The sequence below is a fragment of the Aethalodelphis obliquidens genome, unplaced genomic scaffold (genome assembly GCF_003676395.1).
Source record: "Aethalodelphis obliquidens isolate GAN/ISIS:26980383/991018 unplaced genomic scaffold, ASM367639v1 scaffold12, whole genome shotgun sequence".
In the NCBI taxonomy this organism is placed as follows: Eukaryota; Metazoa; Chordata; class Mammalia; order Artiodactyla; family Delphinidae; genus Aethalodelphis; species Aethalodelphis obliquidens.
Window position 1 is genome coordinate 4,615,991 of NW_020837956.1, and position 18,912 is coordinate 4,634,902.

The 18,912-nt window shown below is 39.9% G+C and overlaps 1 long non-coding RNA gene and 1 pseudogene across 5 annotated transcripts in view; both read left to right on the top strand.

Annotated features, from left to right (window-relative positions):
• Positions 1–18,912, top strand: part of LOC113623736 (uncharacterized) — a 338,863-nt gene that overhangs the window by 283,477 nt on the left and 36,474 nt on the right. For 4 of the 5 annotated variants that reach the window (XR_003434036.1, XR_003434034.1, XR_003434038.1 and 1 more), the window contains one exon: positions 17,055–17,096. The exons of the other annotated variant lie outside the window; for it this stretch is intronic. This is a non-coding gene — a long non-coding RNA (uncharacterized LOC113623736). The remainder of the gene's footprint in view (positions 1–17,054; positions 17,097–18,912) is intronic. 5 annotated transcript variants of the gene reach the window in all.
• Positions 6,795–7,717, top strand: LOC113623734 (40S ribosomal protein S13 pseudogene; annotated as a pseudogene).

Sequence of the window (18,912 nt, forward strand, 5' to 3'; positions counted from 1 at the left end):
TTAGAGAAATGCAAATCAAAATCACAATGAGATACCACTTCCTACCCACTGGGATGACTACTTAAAAAATGGAAAATAGGGCTTCCCTGGTGGCACAGTGATTGAGAGTCTGCCTGCCGATGCAGGGGACACGGGTTCGTGCCCCAGTCCGGGAAGATCCCACATGCCGCGGAGTGGCTGGGCCCGTGAGCCATGGCCGCTGAGCCTGCGCGTCCGGAGCCTGTGCTCCTCAATGGGAGAGGCCACAACAGTGAGAGGCCCGCATACCACCAAAAAAAAAAAAAAAAAAAAAGGAAAATAACAAGTGTTGGTAAAAATGTGGAGAAATTGGAACCCTTAAACACTACTGGTGGGACTGTGGTACAGTTCCTTAAAATGTTAAACATAGTGTTACCATATAACCCAGCAATTCCACTCCTAAGTACATATCCACGAGTAATGAAAGCATATGTCCATATAAAAACTTGTACGTGAATGGTCATAGCAGCATTATTCATAGTAGCCAAAAAGTGGAAAAAACCCAAATGTCCATCAACTGATGAGTGGATAAATACAAAGTGATTTGTTCATACAAGAGAATATTATTCAACAATAAAAATGAACGAAGTACTAATACATGCTACAGCATGGATAAGCCTTGAAAACACTATGGTAACTGAAAGAAGCCAGTCTCCAAAAAAACACATATCCAGAATACACAAGTCTATAAAGAGAGAAAGTTGATCAGTGGTTTTCTAGGGCGGAGAGGTTTGAGAGAAAATGAAGTGTGGCTGCTAATGGGTATGGGGTTTCTTTTGGGGATGACAAAGGTGTTCTGAAATGTATTGTAGTCATAGTTGCACAAGTTTGTGAATATACTAAAAACCATTGAACTGTACAATTTAAAGATATGCTATGGGAATTGTATCCCAGTGAGGCTGTTATAAAAAAAAAATTTTGGAAGGATTTCAAAGCTTGGCCTCTGGCAGAGGAAATATTTGGGAACAAGAGTGATGGAGAATCTTTCTAGGACTCAGAAAATCATCTCAGCAGTCAGCTACCTTCTCTGCCTGTTGGTAAAGTGCACTGCAGAAAGGCATGTTCCCCAAAACAACAGGGGACCCTAAAATAGGTGATAGCAGAAGGAACAGTTTTAACAGCAATTAAAATACTTTTTGAGAGGAAGTTGGGAAAATAATAGTGCGTGACTAGTCAGCCTCTTTCTTGTAGTCAGAAAGAAGGTAAAGGGAGAGGAGTAATTGTCCTGGATGTCCTCAGGTGGGTTGCAAGACATGGATGAATGCCGAAGCCAGGGAGAAAACCTGATCTGAGCCAACACAGAGACAGATGAGTTTGGGAGGGTAGGACCAAGGCAGAGAGGAGGTACAAAATCCCTACAGAAAATGGGAATATAAGAAATGTTTGAGAGCTTTGCGTCACTGAACTGTTAATAGAGGTTACCTCTGCGGAGAAGCTCAGAGTGGAAGGAGAGAGGGAACTTTCACTGTTTATTGTATTTTTCTTCCTTGTTATTAAAATTTTTTTACAAGGAACATGTGTTTGTTCATTGTAAATACATGTAAATACTTTGTGATTAACAACATAAGAATCAACTAGTTTGCTTTAGCAAATGTGAGCATGACTATTTAAATGAGAAGAAGATCAGGAAGAGAACCACCTCGCAGAATGAAGGGGAAACAGGAGAGAAAAGGAACAAAGGATGGGGGGACAAAACTCACCACCAAAACGGCATTTGGAAAGGGAAGTAAATATATTATTACTTCAATTTTTTAAAAAATTAGTGCAGAAAAGTTTTTGTAGCACAGGATAACAAATAAAGACTGTGCCCTTGATTTTGTACTTGCCTATTTCAGTGATTTTCTCAAGATCACATAATTAAAGGTAGATGAGAATTTTAGTAAAAGAAAACTGGAATAGATAGATTGGAATGTTGAACGCCAGGCTAATATTTTAGTTTATTCTGCAGACAATGAGGATTTCCTGAAGAATTCTGACCAAGTGGAATTGTGTTTGGTAGTGATATGGTTCCCAAACCTGGCTGTGCATCAAAATCCTAGAGTTAGCTTTAAAACATAGAGAGATTCTGGGACCTACCACCTTTCTTATTCAGTAGGTTTGGGCTAAGGTCCAGGAATCTACATTTATAAACCTCATGTGTTTCTGATGGTCTATCATATTTAGGAATGGGTGGAATATAGGATAGATTAGAGTGCAGGAAATAATGTAAACAGGGAGAAAGACAGAAGGTTTCCAGAAAAGTTCCGGTACAGGGTGCTGCAGCACTGAACTGGAATGGTGGTAGAAAGAAAAGAATCAACATGACCATCATTATGAAGATGGAATCAATACGATTTGGTGAGTGCTTGACTGTACTGTACATCCCATGTGGCAAATATCAGCCTGTTTTACTGACTACTGTGTATCCCAGAACCTTGCACAGTGTACCTGATGTAGTAAGGGCTAAATAATATTAACTGAATGAATGAATGAAAAAGAGAAAGGCAAAGCTGACCCCAGGGGTCTGAGTAGGGTAAATTAACACTGGTCGTACAGATATTTAGGGAATCTGGTTTCAGGAGAAATAATGGGACGGATTTTCCATGGTTGAGTCAGAAAGAATGGTGAGATGTTCAATGCTTTAGGGATTATGGAGGAAGTTGTGCCTACACCGCTCTAGGGCATTGTGGCTAGGACAGTACCGGGAAGAAGTCTGGAGAATGTTTTCACTGTTTGAAGTCTTTATATAACTGTCTACAATATTGGGCTCTGTGAGACATTCAGTTGGGTCATCAGGTCTTGCTGTGTTCTTTGACTGCAGGTGGGAGGTTCACAACTAGGTGGTTTTCTACATCTCCCCATTTGTAGCTTTTAATTAGGTCAGCTCCCCCAACACCTTCCGTCAGCATCCATGAAGGAGTTTGTACTCCAGCCATGTTCACCCATTCATCCAGCTATACCCTAGCTCTTCTCACCTCAAATCCCCTTTTACATCTGTCACAGCCCTCTTCTCCACAACTCCCAACCCCAATAACCACAGTCTGCTCCTATGTCTACTTGGCCCTTGCCCTTTGGGTTCTGCTTCCCTTTCACAAAGAGATGGAGCTTTTGCTGGCTGGACCCTGAGCGTCCTCTCAGAAATGTTTTTGTACTTTCATTCTGCCTCTCTCTGCTCCTGGCCACCCTGGACATCAGCTTCCAGGCTGGGACCCCACTACACTTGCTTCATTCTCCCCAAAAGGAGGGTCAAAAAAGCATGTAACAGCTTTGAAAAAGAAATGGGACATTTCCATCCTCCTTATAAGAGGAACAAAGACCTGAACTAGTCCTGTGGTCCATTTCCATTTAGGGTGAATCATACCTGGGTGTACTTATACATCAAATAGAATGTCATCTTTCCTATGGAATCTTAGGAATTGCTTTAAATTTTTTAATAAATTAAAATTAAAAGGACCACCCTGACACCCAGGTACCATATTACATTGGAATTAGCTGTGTGACTGTAAGCAAGTCATTTCACTTTAATAAGGTTGATTTTGCTAAATGATGAACACTATCCCTTCTAAGTCTAACACTCTTTGACCTAGTAAATGTATCCCTTTGTTTCTGATCTCTCTATCCTGAGGTGGAGGAGAGGTTGAGATGGGGTATGTGGGCCCACAAACACTGGGGAGAAACATGGGAGTGGCACATTGTAGTTTCCCTGGTTAACGCTGGGGAGGGAATGCCAGGAGGCCAACTGGTCCAGCCAGGCTGGAGTGGCTTCCCTGAAAAGGTTCTTCATAGACACAGGCACCTGATGTGAGGCCTAGGAGCCAAAGTCTGCAGATAAATGAAGGTCAGAGGATTTGGGAATGTGACAGCCATGAGTAGTGGAGTCAGTACAAAATGAGAAGTGATATGAGAAAATTCCAGGTAGATAGGCTTTGCCCTGAGTTTCTATTCCCTGTTTCTGTAGGTAGTCAGTCCCACTAAAGGGGGCCAGGACAGAACTCGGCATGCTGAGGTCTAATCCTGGCTGCCTTGGCTGCATCGAAGGATTTATTGAGTACCTACTCTACTCTCTGATTTCCCTTGCCCAACTCCCTTCCCCAGACAAGCAACATTCTGCTGTTACCAGTTTTCCCAGAGTCAGACTGATGCACCTGGAGACATGCTCCCACTGTCTCAACTAGATGTTATTGAATGGAGGAGCTACAATTCCAGTCATCAAAGGGAACAATAGGTAATGTTATGTAAAGAAAGGGAGAGGGTAATGTGTGTTTGTGGAACCAAGGAGCTAGGCCCCATTTTGTCAGGAGTGCAAACTTCTGGGTCGTCAGAAAGGTAAGGGTGTCATATGTACAGGATGTCACATTGTACTCTGCCCCTTCCATTCTTTATCTGTGAAGGGAGCTGCTAGTTAGGAAGACAAGTCTTTATTATAAGGATTGTTTGCTTATTTCAAACTATTTTTTTTCCCTCTTGTCTCTGATTTCTCCTTCTTTTATTTTTAAAATCAACTTTAAAAAACACTTTTTGAACAGTCAGGCTGTTGCCAGTTTTTTACTATTATAAACACTACCATGATAAACAGCTTTATACATACATCTTTGTATATTTGTTCAATTATTTCCTGAGGAAAAATTCCTGGAAGTAAAATTGCTGAATCAAAAGAAGTTGATGTTTTAGAGGAATTTAATAAAATTTGCTAAATTACAAGCCAGAAATGTAACAATATACATGCCATCAATCAATTATGACAGTACCCTTTCTCCATATGCAACAAACATTTTCAAATCTTTGCTAATTCTGAAAGGTTAAAAATATGTCTCCTTTTTGAATTAATTTCATTTTCAGTTGCCAAAGATTTTTTTGTTACTTATGTTTATTTGCCATTTTAATTTCTTCTTTTTATGAGTTTCCTTTTCCTGTTCTATGCTTATTTTTCTTTCACAACATTTAGCTTTATCTTATTTATTAGTAAGAGCTCTTTATATATTAAGACTATTAACCCTTTGTCCACCGTTGAAAGTATTTTTCCAGTTTTTCCTTTGTCTTTCTTTTTCCCCCCTGGTCTCTGATTAATAACATTCTCCCGTATTCCAACCAAGTGATCAAATCTGGCTTGGGAAAAACATAACCCAGAGAATCAAGAGTCTCGTAATGGATCTTCATTACTTGCTGATATATTTCCTTCTGCTACATCTCCAGGATCTTCCACTCTTTTTTTTTTTTTTTTTTTTTTTTTTTGGATCTTCCACTCTTGCTCCAAAAAATATGAGGCCACATCATTAAATGTCATGATTACCAAAGCAGGCTAGGCCATAGTGCTTTGTGGTCCCACCCAGCCCCAACACAGCAATGCCCAGTGTCCCGGAAGCTTCCTGGCACCTTCCCTACCCTGAGGCCTTCCATTCTGCCAGACCCCTGTCCTTTGTCTTTATCATTGTGGCATTCACTTTGCTTTGTCTTTCTTGATCATAAAATTTTTTTATTTTTGTTTAGACAAATCTGATACTTGCCTTTAGAAGAAAAAATCCTGAAAGAAGCTAGAGGAAAAAATCACCTTAATTATAGGAAACAAAGATAAGAATTACATCAGACTTCTCCTTAAAAACCATGTAAGCGAGAAGAGAATAGAGTGAAATATTTAAAGTGTTGAACCAAAACCAAAAGCCACCAAACTAGAATACTGTATCCAGTGAAATTATCTTTCAAAAGTGAAGGAGAAGTAGAAACTAATACAACATTGTAAAACAACTATACCCCAATAAAAAAATAATAAAATGAAAATTAAAAAATTAATTAAAAGGGGGCTTCCCTGGTGGCGCAGTGGTTGAGAGTCCGCCTGCCAGTGCAGGGGACACAGGTTTGTGCCCCAGTCCGGGAAGATCCCACATGCCGCAGAGTGGCTGAGCCTGTGAGCCATGGCCGCTGAGCCTGCACGTCTGGAGCCTGTGCTCTGCAACGGGAGAGGCCACAACAGTGAGAGGCCCGCGTACCGCAAAAAAAAAAAAAAAAAAATTAATTAATTAATGTTTTTAAAAAGTGAAGGAGAAATAAAGACTTTTTCAGACAAAGAAAAGCAAGGGAATTTATCACCAGTCATCCTGCCCTTGCAAGGAGTGTTAAAAGAAGCTCTTCAGAGAGAAGAATATATAGATCATATATACAGAACTATAGAATGTATAGATCAGAAACTCAGATCTACATTTGAAGAAAGAAGAATATTAGAGAAGAAACCAATGAAAGTAAAATAAAATCTTATATTTTTGTTATTCTTAATTGATCTAATAGATAACTGCTATTAGATCTAATAGATCTATTAGATCTAATAGATATTGATGTAATATATATTGTTCAAAAATAACAATAGCAATAATGTATTGGTTGATTATACCTTATGAATAAGTGAAATGAATGACAGCAATATTATAAGGGACAAGAGGGAAAAATTGGGAATAGTCTGTTATAAGGTACCTGTCCTACCTATGAAGCAGTACAATGTTATTTTAAAATAGACTTAAGGACTTCCCGGTGGCACAGTGGTTAAGAATCCACCTGCCAGTGCAGGGAACACGGGTTTGATCCTCGGTCTGGGAAGATCCCACATGCTGTGGAGCAACTAAGCCCATGCACCTGAACTACTGAGCCTGCTCTCTAGAGCCCACAAGCCACAACTACTGAAGTCCACATGCCTAGAGCCCGTGCTCCACAATAAGAGAAGCCACTGCAATGAGAAGCCCGTGCACCGCAACGAAGAGTAGCCCCCTCTCGCCGCAACTAGAGAAAGCCCGCGCGCAGCAACCAAGACCCAACACAGCCAAATAAATAAATAAAATCCTTTTAAAAAAATTTAAAAAATAAAGTAGACTTAAATTGGTTGTAAATGTGTATTGCAAACCCTAGGGCAAGCATTTTTAAAAATTTTAAAGAAGTATAATTAATGTGCTAAGAGAAAATGGAATAATATAAAATGCTCAATTAAAAACAGAGAAGGCAGGATGGGAGGAAGCAGGACTGTGTGAGGTCACTTCCTGTGTGCAGGGTGGCTTCCTGCCTCCCACCCTTGCTCTCTTTTTGGCTGCCCTCGTGGTTGCATGCAGGCCCCTGGGAAGGGCCTGTCCCAGTCGGCTTTGGCCTACCACCGCAGCAATCCCACCTGGCTGAAGTTAACTTCTGACAACAGGAAGGAGCAGATCTACAAACTGGCCAAGAAGGGCCTGCCTCAGGGTGATCCTGAGAGTCTCACATGGTGTTGTTTTATGACAGGCAATAAAATCTTGAGAATTCTTAAGTCCAAAGGACTTCCTCCTGATCGTCCTGAGTACCTCTAGCATTTAATTAAGAAAGTTGTTGCTGTTCAGAAGCATCTTCAGAGAAACAGAAAGGATAAAGATGCTAAATTCCTTCTGATTCTGATTAAGAGCTGCATTCACAGCTTGGCTCAATACTGTAAGACCAAACCAGTCCTCCCCTCATGCCACCCCCCCCCCCAATTTGGAGATACTAGTTATCCACAGCCTCTGCCCTGGTTGCATAAATTTGTCCATGTACTCAAGCAATAAAATCATTGTTTAACTAGAAAAAAAAAAAAACAGAGAAGGCAGAAAAAGAGGGGAAGACAAGAAACAAGGGACAAGTGCAATGACTAGAAAACAGTTGCAAATATGGTAGATATTAATCCAATTATATCAATAATCATTTTAAATATGAATGATCTAAATATACCATTAAAAGACAGAGACTGATGGGGCTTTCCTGGTGGCACAGTGGTTGAGAGTCCACCTACCGATGCAGGGGACACGGGTTCGTGCCCCGGACCGGGAGGATCCCACATGCCGCAGAGCGGCTGGGCCTGTGAGCCATGGCCACTGAGCCTGCACGTCTGGAGCCTGTGCTCTGCAACGGGAGAGGCCACAACAGTGAGAGACCCACGTACCACAAAAAACAAAAAAACAAAACAAACAAAAAAAACTACAATGAGGTATTACTTCACACCAGTCAGAATTGCCATCATTGAAAAGTCTACAAATAATAAATGCTGGAGAGGGTATGGAGGAAAGGGAGCCCTTCTACACTGTTGGTGGGAATGTAAATTGGTGCAACCACTCTGGAAAACAGTATGGAGGTTCCTTAAAAAACTAGAAATAGAGTTACTATATGATCCTGCACTCCTAGGACTATATCTGGAGAACATGCTAACTCAAAAGATACACGTACCCCAATATGCATAGCAGCACTATTTACAATGGCCAAGACATGGAAGCAACCTAAGTGTTCATCAACAGATAAATGGATAAAGAAGATGTGGTATACACACACACACACGCACACACACACACACACATACATATGGACTTCCCTGGTGGCGCAGTGGTTAAAACTCCACGCTTTCAATGCAGGGGTCCCAGATTCAATCCCTGCTCAAGGAACTAGATCCCACATGCATCCCGCAACTAAAAGTTTGCATGTCACAAGTAAGGAGCCACCTGCCGCAACTAAGGAGCTTGTGAGCCACAACTAAGGAGCACAAATGCCACTACTACAGAGCACGCCTGCCACAACCAAGACCTGGAGTAACCAAATAAATAAAATAAAAAAATATTGGACTTCCCTTGTGGCACAGTGGTTAAGAATCCTCCTGCCAATGCAGGGGACACGGGTTCGAGCCCTGGTTCAGAAAGATCCCACATGCCACAGACCAACTAAGTCTGTGTGTCACAACTACTGAACCTGCACTCCAGAGCCCACAAGCCACAACTACTGAGCCCTCATCCTACAACTACTGAAACCTGTGTGCCTAGAGCACATGCTCCACAACAAGAGAAGCCACCACAATGAGAAGCCCGTGCACTGGCAACAAGAGAAGCCCCCACTCGCCACAAATAGAGAAAAGCCCGCGTGCAGCAATGAAGATCCAACACAGCCAAAAATAAATTAATTAATTTAAAAAATATATATATATAGATAAACACACACACACACACACTGGAATATTACTCAGCCATAAAAAAGAATGAAATCTTGCCATTTACAGCAACATGGAGGGACCTAGAGATTATCATATTAAGTGAAGTAAGTCAGACAATCATACAATATCACTTACAAGTGGAATCTAAAAAAATGATATAAATGAACTAATTTACAAAACAGAAACAGACTCACAGACATAGGAAACAAACTTACGGTTACAAAACCATAACCATATGGTTGTGGGGGGTTGGCAGGGGGCAGGGTAGAGATAAATTAGGAGTTTGGGATTAACGTATACACACTACTACGTATAATATAGATAAACAACAAGGACCTACTGCAAAGCACAGGGAACTATATTCAATATCTTGCAATAACTTATAATGGAAAAGAATCTGAAAAAGAATATGTATATATTCAATTATATATATAACTGAATCACTTTGCTGTACACCTAAAACTAATACAACATTGTAAATTAACTATACTTCAATTTTTTTAAATGGTTTAAAAGTATATTTGCCTTGGGAATGTTTCTTTTTTAAATGATCCTGTCTGTTTACTGAAGGACAATTTATATACCATAAACCTACCCATTGTAAGTTTACAGTTATATCAGTACTTCCAATAGAATTTGTACATGGTAGAAATGTTCTGTGATAAGCAAAGTCTAATCAGCAGCAGTAGCCACCCAAAATGTGGCTAGTGTAACCTAGAAAAAATATTTTTTATTGAGGTAAAATTCATGCTATATAAAATTTGCCATTTTAACCATTTTAAAGTGTACAATTCACTGGCATTTATTATTTTCACAGTGTTACATAACCATCTCTATCTAGTTCCAAAATATTTCATCACCCCAAAAGAAAACTCCACACCCATCAAGCAGTAACTCCTCCTATCCCCTTCCCCCACCCTTTAGCAACCTGTAATCTGCTTTCTGTCTCTTTAGATTTGCCTATTCTGGATATTTCATATAAATGGAGTCATACAATATGTGACTCTTTATATCTTACTTCTTTCACTTAGCATAATGTTTTCAAGGTTCATCCATGTTGCAGCGTGTGCCAGTATTCCATTCTTTTTTATAGATATACCACAGTTCGTTTATCCATTCGTCAGTTGATGGACAGTTGGGTTGTTTCCACCTTTTGGTTATTGTAAATAGTGCTGGTATGAAAATTCATGCCAACTTTTGTTTGAATATCTGTTTTCAGTTCTTTTGGGTATATATCTAGGAGTGGAATTGTTTGGACATGTGATAATTCTGTTTAACTTTTTTAAGAAATTGCCAACATGTTTTCCTCAGCAGCTCTATTACTTTACATTCCCAGGAGCAATGTACAATGATTCCAGTTTCTCTGCATCCTCATCAACACTTGTTCTTTTCTTTTCTTTTCTTTTTTTAAATTATAGCTATCCTAGTGTGTGTGAAGTAGCATCTCATTGTGGTTCTGATGTGCATTTCTCTGGTGACTAATTATGCTGAGCACCTTTCATGTGCTTATTGGCCAGTTGTATGTCATCTTTGGAGAAATGTCTATTTGGTTCTTTGCCCGTTTTGGAATTGGGTTGTTTGTCTTTTTGTTATTCAGTTGCAAGAATTCTTAATGTGTTCCAGATATTCCTTATCAAATATATGATTTGCAAATATTTTCTCCCATTCTGTTTGTTGTTTTTTCACTTTTGATGGCGTCCTTTTGTTCACAAACATTTTTAATTTTTATGCCAAATTTATCTATTTTTTCTTTTGTTACTTGTACTTTTGATGTCATATCTCAAACTCTATTGCCAAAGCAAAGGTTATAAAGATTTACTCATATATTTTCTTCTAAGAGTTTTATAGTTTTAGCCCTTACATTTAGGTCTTTGGTTTACTTTGAGTTAATATTCATATGTGGTGTAAGGTAGGGATCCAACTTCACTCTTTTGCATGTGGCTATTCAGTTGCCCCAGAATGATTTATTAAAGAGATTATTCTTTCCTTATTGAAAGGTCTTGGCACCATTTAATTGACCATAGGTTTATGGATTTATTTCTGGACACTCAATTCTATTCCTCTGAATAATACAATTTTAATAAATTTAAATTTAAATAGCCACATATGCCTAGTGGCAACCATATTGGAGAGCACAAAATTAGATGAGTTTTAGTTAATTCAGTTGTGCAACCATCACCACAGTCCAGATTTAGAACACTTCCATCATGGGATTCTTCTTTTTTTTTTTTTAATTAATTAATTAATTTATTTGGCTGCATTGGGTCTTCGTTGCTGCACGCAGGCTTTCTCTAGTTGTGGCGAGCAGGGGCTACTCTTTGTTGTGGTTCACGGGCTTCTCATTGCGGTGGCTTCTCTTGTTGCAGAGCACAGGCTCTAGGCGTGCGGGCTTCTGTAGTTGTGGCATGCAGGCTCAGTAGTTGTGGCTCATGGGCTCTAGAGCGCAGGCTAAGTAGTTGTGGCACACAGGCTTAGTTGCTCCGCAGCATGTGGGATCTTCCCGGACCAGGACTCGAACCCATGTCCCCTACATTGGCAGGCGGATTCTTAACCACTGCACTACCAGGGAAGCCCTATCATGGGATTCTTAATAATTTTTAATTTCTGTTACTTCTTTCCACTTACGATTTTTTAGTTTTACTCCAATTAAGTTTTGACTATGATCCAGCGTTTAGGTATATGCATAATTTTTATGTTAGTAGAATTCATAAACTTTTGGATTAACTTGTTGGCTATTTTTCCTTTTGACTGTTAATTGACATCAGGGCAAAAAGAAAATGAGAATTTTGCTTAAGAATGGAGGTCAGATGGAAAAGAGAGGAAATTTGGGAGTAGAGGGCATATCATGGGAAAGGTGATAGAGGGGACATCAGGAGCACAATGGACACAACCAGGCCCACTTTTCCAGGGTCAGATCAAAAAGGGGAAAAGTCGTTAGGGCCAAATCTCTCCTAGTCAGGGTTCTTTCGGTAAGTGTTCACTCTTTAGGGGATAAAATGTCCAATATTTCATATTTTTTTTCTCCCTCTCTTCTCTTCTGAGATGGTGAACTGGCTTACAGAGGAGGAGTATCACTTACATGACCACATGGCAGTGGAGGCACTGGGACCCGTATGATGTCTTCTGGCTCCTTACTGGCCTTGGTTGTAAAGTGATTCAATCAGACAGTTTTCTGAACTGGAGACAACTGAAGAAAAGCTAGTCCTGTCTGACTATTGTGGTTGATATGCTGGCAACCATAACTGGATCCCCGTCACCACAACGATGTGTTCTTGGTGCTAATGTTCCCCACCTCTGAATTTCTCTTTATTCTATCCCCCATTCTTCCCAAGTCCGCTGAAGCTCCTAGCCCTAGCCCTGTTCTTTACCTCCCAACATGGTGGCACTGATGGTCCCTGGGCTTCTTTGCCTAGGGCAGCAAGTTTTGGGTAGAAGTATACTTCACATTATGGAAGAAATAGTATAGTCTGGACTTCCCTGGTGGCGCAGTGGTTAAGAATCTGCCTGCCAATACAGGGGACACGGATTCAATCCCTGGCCCGGGAAGATTCCACATGCAGCAGAGTAACTAAGCCTGTGCACCAGATCTGCTGAGCCTGCACTCCAGAACCTGTGAGCCACAACTACTGAGCCCTCGTGCCACAACTACTGGAGCCTGCATGCCTAGAACCCGTGTTCCACAGCAGGAGAAGCCCAGGCACCACAACGAAGAGTAGCCCCCACTTGCCACAAGTAGAGAAAGCCCGAGCGCAGCAACAAAGACCCAATGCAGCCAAAAATAAATAGATAAAATAAATAATAATAAAAAAAGAAAGAAAGAAATAGTATGGTCTGAGTCCTTCAGGTTAGTCATTGATGTGTAAAGTAATTTAGAAAGTCTTTCATCTTTTCATGACACCAGGTTTTCACCACAATTTTTTTTTTACTGGAAAAAGAGCTGAGTAATGATTTTTTAAAGCAGGTATCCATCCTCCTGAAGCTCTGAAACCTATTGCTACAGTGGATGGCAAGTCCCATGAGAACAAGATTTAGAGAATATAGAAATATATATGACAATCTCTCCCTCTCTCTCTCTCTCTCTCTCTCTCTCTATATATATATATATATATATATTTCCCCTGCGTTATACTTTCTCTTCCCCATACGCTCCATAAAAGAAAGACCTTGTACACCTTTTTTACTTCTGCACCCGACCTCCTACAATAGTGCATGGCATATAAGAAGGGCATACAGGCTTCCCTGGTGGCGCAGTGGTTGAGAGTCTGCCTGCCGATGTAGGCGACACGGGTTCGTGCCCCGGTCCGGGAAGATCCCACATACCGCGGAGTGGCTGGCCCCGTGAGCCATGGCCGCTGAGCCTGCGCGTCTGGAGCCTGTGCTCCGCTACGGGAGAGACCACAACAGTGAGAGGCCCGCGTACCACAAAAAATAAATAAATAAAAGAAGGGCATACAAGTTTCCTGGGTGGATGGGTGAATGAATGGGGTACAACTGCATCCTGCATTGTTCAGTGTGACTAAATTTAGGAAGAAAATTGTGCTGCTAATAAAAAACTAAGCAGAAATGAGTTTCAAACCACCTAATTGTTTTGTTTGCTCATGCCACTATTTTCTCTGAGTCCAGAATTAACTGTTTCATCTAGTTATTGATCAATGTTACAAAAAGCTAATGCTAATACAAATAATTCTTCAATCTCTGCCCTCACCAAGGGGAACTGCTACACATATAATTCAAATGATCAGATAAATGTGTACCTGATGTGCATGTTTTTAAGTTGAGGAATTTCTGGCCTTAAGGTTAATTTTAAGCAGTCAGACTTGGTCTTACACATTACATATTTTCATTAACACTGTTGCTGCCTAGAGAAAAATTTCCCTCTATTGGGAAATTTGCTATGAGTTGCTATGAGTAATTCAAAATTTTTTGATTCTGAAAGTAATATGAACTTACTGTAGAAAATTTGAAAATTGATAAGAACTTTTGCTTGTTTTGCTGAGTTGGTGGTGGATGTATGCATATTTGGAGAAGCAATTTTTTCTGTATAAAAAAGGAGAGAGATTCTGAGGCCTGAGATGGGGAAGATCTGGAATTGAGGAAGCCAGAAATCAGCCTATCTAGGTACCAGCTTGTCTAAGTGCTACCCAGGAAAGGACAACAAAAAGGAAACCTTGTTTGGCTTGTAGCTGGAGAGAAGGGAGAGATGAAGCATATATTAGTCAGGGTTCTCCAGAAAGTCAGAACCAATAGGAGATATAAAAATAGACTTATTAGGAGGAATTGCCTCACACAATTATGGAGGCTGAGAAGTCCTATTTGCCATCTGTAAGCTGGAGACCCAGGAAAGCTGGTGATGTAGTTCCCGTCCAAGTCAAAAGGCCTGAGAACCAGGAGAACTGATGGTATACCTTCTAGTACAGTTCAAAGGCCTGAACCAGAGAGCCAATGGAGTAACTTCCAGTGCTAGGGCAGGAGACTACCTATGTCCAGCTCAAGTAGTCAGGCAGAGAGAGCAAATTCTCCCTTCCTTCACCTTTTTGTTCTATTCAGACCCTCAACAGATTACATAATTGGAAAGGGAATCTGCTTTATTCAGTCTAGGGATTCAAATGCTAATCTCTTCAGGAAACACCTTCACAGACACACCTAGAAATAATGTTAACTGGATATCTGGACATCCCATGGCCCAGTCAAGTTGACACATAAAATTAGCCATCACAAGGCACACCTGAAGGAAATATATGAAGGGTTGTGAACTGTACAGTGTAAAACTCTCCTCTGTCTTCTTATAAAATCTTGAATACAAAGCAACACTTGGTCTTAATGGAATCCTCCTGGGGAACAAAAGAGATATTGAGTCCTATTTAGCAATCAGTTGCAGGCTATGAAAGAACCATATTAGCCATAGGGACTAACACGGAAAAATCTTAAAAGAAGAAAACGTAAACGCTCTAATTCCACTTTACAACAATGACCTTTATTGACCTTGTGGTATGTTTCTTACCTTCTTTTGCATATGTATGTATATGTAAGTTTGTGAGTATACATATGCAATAAAATTGGGACTGCATCATATAAATAGTTTAATGTTCTACAGTTTTTACCTTACATTAAATCATGACTATTGAATATTATTAAATATTATTCAAAAACATGATATTTAGTGCCTGTGTAATAGTTCCTGAATACAGATATACCAGTTATTTCATTACATCTCTATTATAGATATTTATCAGTTTCCAAATTTTTATTATTACAAGAACTCTAGCATGAATATCTTTTAATGTAAATCTACATGGGCATCTATAATTCTTTCCTTAGGGTCGAGTTTAGCCAGTCAAAGGGCATGAAACTTTTTGACTCTTGATCTATTCTGCCGTTTTGCCAAAACACCTTTCAAAGTGCGTGATTTACACTGTCACTAGCACAACAACAGAAAGATTATTTTCACCTGTTTTTGTAGTTTATATAAATGAAATCACAAGGTGTGCTCTCTTTTGAGTCTGATTTCTTTTCCGCAATACATGTTTGTGAGATTCATTCATATTGTTGCATACAGTTGCAGATTGTTTCTTCTTACTGCTGTTAGAGTTCATTGTGTGACTATACCACAATTTATTTATCCATTGATGAGCATTTGGGCATTTTCCTATTCTGCATTATTATGAATAGTGCTGCTCTGACGTGTCTTTTGGAGAATACATGTCCACTTTTCTGTGGTTAGTTACCTAGAAGTAGAATTGCTGAGTACACACATATTTAACTTTAATAGATAATGTCAAAATTGTTTCTGAAGTGGTCATAACCAATTTACATCCCATCAGCAAGGTGCAAGAGTTAAAGTTGCTTCACATCCTTACCAATGTTTAATATTGTTAGTGGGGTTTTTTTTTTAACATCTTTATTGGAGTATAATTGCTTTACAATGTTGTGTTAGCTTCTTCTGTATAACAAAGAAAATCAGCTATATGTATACATATATCCCCTCTCTCTTGCATCTCACTCCCACCCTCCCTATCCTACACCTCTAGCTGGTCACAAAGCACCGAGCTGATCTCCCTGTGCTGCTTCCCACTAGCTATCTATTTTACATTTGGTAGTGTATATATGTCAATGCTACTCTCTCACTTCGTCCCAGCTTACGCTTCCCCCTCCCCGTGTCCTCAAGTCCATTCTCTACATCTGTGTCTTTATTCCTGTCCTGCCCCTACGTTCATCAGAACCTTTTTTTGTTTGTTTAGATTCCATATATATGTGTTAGCATACAGTATTTGTTTTTCTCTTTCTGACTTACTTCACTCTGTATGACAGACTCTAGGTCCATCCATCTTACTACAAATAACTCAGTTTCGTTTCTTTTTATGGCTAATATTCCATTGTATATATGTGCCACATTTTCTTTATCCATTCATCTGTCAATGGACACTTAGGTTGCTTCCATGTCCTGGCTATTGTAAATAGAGCTGCAGTGAACATTGTGGTACATGACTCTTTTTGAATTATGGTTTTCTCAGCGTATATGCCCAGTAGTGGGATTGCTGAGTCATATGGTAGTTCTATTTGTAGTTTTTTAAGGAACCTCCATACTGTTCTCCGTAGTGGCTGTATCAATTTACGTTCCCACCAACAGTGCAAGAGGGTTCCCTTTTCTCCACACCCTCTCCAGCATTTACTTTTTGTAGAATTTTTGATGACGGCCATTCTGACCAGTGTGAAGTGATACCTCATTCTGGTGGGTATGTAACACTATCTCATTGTGGTTTTAATTTGAGTTTTCCTGATGACTAATATTGAGTGCCTTTTCATATGTTTATTAGCCATTTAGATATACTCTTTTGTGAAGTATCTGTTCAAATTTTTGCTTTTTTTTTTTCTATCCAGTAAGTTGGATACATGCATGCAAATATCTTTTCCCACTCTATGGGTTCTCTTTTTACTTTCTCAGTGGTATCTTTGCATGAACAGAAGTTTTTAATTTTAATATGGTTAATTTATCAATTTTTTCTTTAATGGTTAGTGCTTTTCGTGACTGTTTAAATAATCTTTACCCATTCCAAGACCATGAAGATGTTCTGAAAGGTTTTTTTTTCTCCTTCATATTTAGATTTGGAATCCATCGGGAGTTGTTTAATGTGTATGGTGTGAGGTAAGGGTTCAGATACATTTTATTCCATACAAATTGTCAATTCACTCAGCACCACTTAATTGAAAAACCGTCTTTTACCCTCTGCCTTACATTATTTATTGCCTTTGTTATAAATCAGGTGACCATGCATATGTGGTTCTCTTTCTCCATTCTGTTCCAGTGGTTGATTGGTTTGTGTATTCTTGAACCAATATAATAATGTCTTAATTACTAGAATATCTGGCAGTTTAAGTTCTTCAGCTTGTTTTCAAGATTGCCTTGTTTGCCCACTTTTATAATGGGATACTAGGGAATTTTTTCTTATTGCTATGTAAAAATTTCTTACTTATAAAGTATGTTCATCCTTGCCTGTTATATGTAATATAAATATCTTCCCATTTGTCATTTGACTTTTGACTTTATTTATAGTTTCTCTTGCCATAGGGTAGTATTAAATTCTTACAAACTAAAGTCTATTGATATTTTGTGGTTTTCACCCCCCAACTATTTTTACACTTACAAAATTTTTCCCCAATCCCCATGAAATTTAAATGTGACATTTATATCCAAAATATGGAGCATATGTGACTACACAAAAACAAATATCTTCTGCTTAAAATAATCAGTTGTCCTCTTTATTTTCTAGAGTAGGAAGATGAGGTTCAAGGAGGGAAAGAGGGGAGTCAGTACTGCTTAAAATTAGAAAATGAGAATTCCAAGAAAGCATTGGCTTACTTCCCTGAATTGCATCTGCATGGGTCAGTTACCCTTGGTAGAAAAAAACTGTTGCCCCTATTTCATCTGATTTCTCTGGGCAGGTTACTGACCCAATCGGCAGAGAGGATTGCTATGTTAGTGTTATGAGGAGCTGATGGGTCTGGGTTCCAAGGGCTGGAGCTGAAGCTGACAGCTAGCCAGGATCACCCTGCTCCGGAAGTGATCAGCACTCGTAATCAAGAGCCTGCTGGACAGGGCACTATCCTTGCCTTCAGAAGGACGGTCCCAACGCTGTGGCTCACAGGAGGCTGCCTGGGAGCTACTGGCCAAATCAGTGAGGTTTGTAAATATGCCTGACCAAAACAGCAATGGCAGATCAGCTCACAGAATTCCCTGTGTTTACTGTCTCTTCTGGAAGCACAAGGAGAAAGAAGGTAGTTTGGTTATTTGATTTCTTTTTGAGAAAACCAAACCATTGTAATGATTATTAAGAGAGAGTAGAAGCTCAACCAATGAGGGGGAAATATGGTTTTCATTCTAGATTTATTTTGATCCTGTGCTCATTTTTTTGTCTGCAGGGGAAAAAGGGGGAAGCCATAAAACCCATCTTGGTACTATGTGTGTTGTACTTAGTCTGTGGCCAAAGAGAGTATTTTGTTGTTGTTGTTTTTTATGTACTTTTGGCTGTGTTGGGTCTTCGTTTCTGTGCAAGGGCTTTCTCTAGTTGTAGCAAGCGGGGGCCACTCTTCATCACGGTGCACAGGCCTCTTACTATTGCGGCCTCTCTTGTTGCAGAGCACAGGCTCCAGACGTGCAGGCTCAGTCGTTGTGGCTCACGGGTCCAGCCGCTCCGCGGCATGTGGGATCTTCCCAGACCAGGGCTCGAACCCATGTCCCCTGCATTGGCAGGCAGATTCTCAACCACTGCGCCACCAGGGAAGCCCCAAAGAGAGTTTTATGGGAAAGTTTGCTGTGGGCCAGGGAAGCATTTTCTGTTTCATCATTTTAAAAACAAAAACATTAACTAAAACAAAATCTCTCATCTTCTCCCACAAAAAGAAGAAGAAGGAGAAGGAGGAGGAGGAGGGGGAGGGGGGGAGGAGGAGGAAGGGAGGGGGAG